This window comes from Alligator sinensis, unplaced genomic scaffold (assembly GCF_000455745.1).
Source record: "Alligator sinensis unplaced genomic scaffold, ASM45574v1 scaffold6_1, whole genome shotgun sequence".
NCBI classification, from domain to species: domain Eukaryota; kingdom Metazoa; phylum Chordata; order Crocodylia; family Alligatoridae; genus Alligator; species Alligator sinensis.
This window is the reverse complement of record NW_005842698.1, coordinates 248,902-250,922: the sequence shown is the minus strand read 5'-3', so window position 1 is coordinate 250,922 and position 2,021 is coordinate 248,902. Positions and strand designations below refer to the sequence as shown.

Sequence of the window (2,021 nt, the reverse complement as noted above, 5' to 3'; positions counted from 1 at the left end):
ATTAGGAACCACCTGACTGGCATCAGGCTGAGCTGTCTAGGCAGTCCAGCCCTGGGAGCCATGAAGCAATATGCTCCTGATAGAAGAGCAGAAAGGGTTCTTAAATCGGGAAGAAAGTCACTATGCAATACAGGGAACAAAGGAAGGTACCTGGGGCAGAGAAGGGCTTGGTTATATAGGCAGATGGCCCTGGTTTATGTTAGGCCTCAGAGAAGGCTTGAGTACCTGTCAGAGGGCAGGTGCTCACTATTAAGTTATACTAGAAATTTATCTTAGAGTCCTGCAGGAGCAGAAAAGGCCTACTTAGAGAGAACCAGCAGCCCAGCAGGGGCTAATACTGGAATTGGGAAGGTCCAGTGGCCCAGCTAGTGGCTGGGAATAGTACTGGGACCAGCATGGTCCTGAGGCCCAGAGGGGCTAAGTGAGAGACCAGAGGGTCTGGCAGTCCAGCAAGATGCCAAAAGTGAGACTGAGGGGTCTGGCAGCCCAAAAAGGGGCCAAGAGGTCTGAGGGACAAGAAAAGGGCCAAGGGTAGGGGGACTAGAGGGTCTGGCACCCTGGAAGGGATCAAATGAGAGGTTGAGGAGCCTGGCAGCCCATGGAGGGGCTGAGTGAGTGACTGAGGGACCTGGAGGCTTGAGTGGGGCTGTGCAGGAGACAGAGCAGACGGAGGGTCTGGAGGAGGGCCACATGAGTGTAAACATGCAACAACTAAAACATCCATGATGATGCCACCTGTGAGTTTGGGTTGTGGTGTAGGGGAAGTATGCAGCCACACAATTAACCCTTAAGGCTACAGGTACCTTGCTGAGGCATGATCAGGCTTAGAGGGTCTATGAGCCCAACGACATAGTTGAGACTATTCAGGATAATCTTATTGCAGATTTGGTAGGACTGAGGCTCACTCCAAGGCCTGTGGATAGCCTCCCTTATTCAACCTTTAACAAGATCAAGGCATAGTGATTGAGGAAGTTGAGGGAGGGCAATATTAGAGTCAGAGCTGAGCAGGAGCTACATGGCCACTCAGGGGCATCATGGCCAGCTCCTAGGATTCAGACCTGTTACAATACTCAGTTGAGTTGTAAACAGACCATTAATAATTGTATATATGTTTGTAGGCCTGGAGGAAGTGGAGAATCATAGACCTGAGCTGTTGGAGGAACTGAACAAGAGCTCAGAGTTCCTGGGGTCCAGCCTACACCCGTCCTTTCAGGCATGAGTATGTTTTGAATTTCCATTATTTTATAAGTTTTACTAATATTCAACTCAGGTAAAGTGATTCTCTTAATGAGAGACAGGTGTGCTCCGTCTTTATTTCAGGCCCCTGTCAGATAAAGCAAACTCCTGTTGTCCCAATCTAGAGATGGAAGGCTTCCCTTCAAAGTAGAGCAGGGGCGGGCAAAATACAGCCCAAGGGCCAGATCTGCCCTACCAGGCTATTCTGTCTGGCCTGCAGGGCACCTGAGAAGTTTAGAAAATTAATATTTATCTGCTCCTGGCTGCCTGTCAGAGATGACAGGGGTCAGGGGCAGTAGCACTCAGGGAGAGGCAGCAAGACCCAGGAGCAAGGCCAGCCCAGCCATTCCCCACCCCTAGCCCCCTCCTACTCATAGTTTCATAGTTGGTAGGGTCAGAAGGGACCTGAGCAGATCATCAAGTCTGACCCCATGCCGTGGCAGGAAAAAGTACTGGGGTCAAATGACCCCAGCAAGGTGTTTGTCTGACCTCCTCTTAAAGACCCCCAAGGTAGGAGCCAGCACCACTTTGCTTGGAAGGTGGTTCCAGATCTTAGCAACCCTGAATGAAGTAGCGCCTCCTGAGGTCTACTCTGAATCTACCCTCTGCCAGCTTGTGACCATTATTTCTAGTCACTCCTGGTAGTGCTCGGGGGAACAGGGACTCCCCCAGTGCCTGCTGGTCCCCTCTGACTAGTTTGTAAGTGGCCACTAGATCCCCCCCTCAGTCTTCTCTTGCGGAGGCTGAACAGGTTCAGGTCCCGTAGCCTCTCCTCGTAGGGCCTG

General features: G+C 51.4%; 1 long non-coding RNA gene across 2 annotated transcripts in view; it reads left to right on the top strand.

Moving 5' to 3' along the window:
* The window catches only part of LOC102380935, a 45,757-nt gene that overhangs the window by 17,501 nt on the left and 26,235 nt on the right, over positions 1-2,021 (top strand). For both annotated transcript variants that reach the window (XR_003096334.1, XR_324992.3), the window contains exon 2: positions 1,119-1,219. This is a non-coding gene — a long non-coding RNA (uncharacterized LOC102380935). The remainder of the gene's footprint in view (positions 1-1,118; positions 1,220-2,021) is intronic.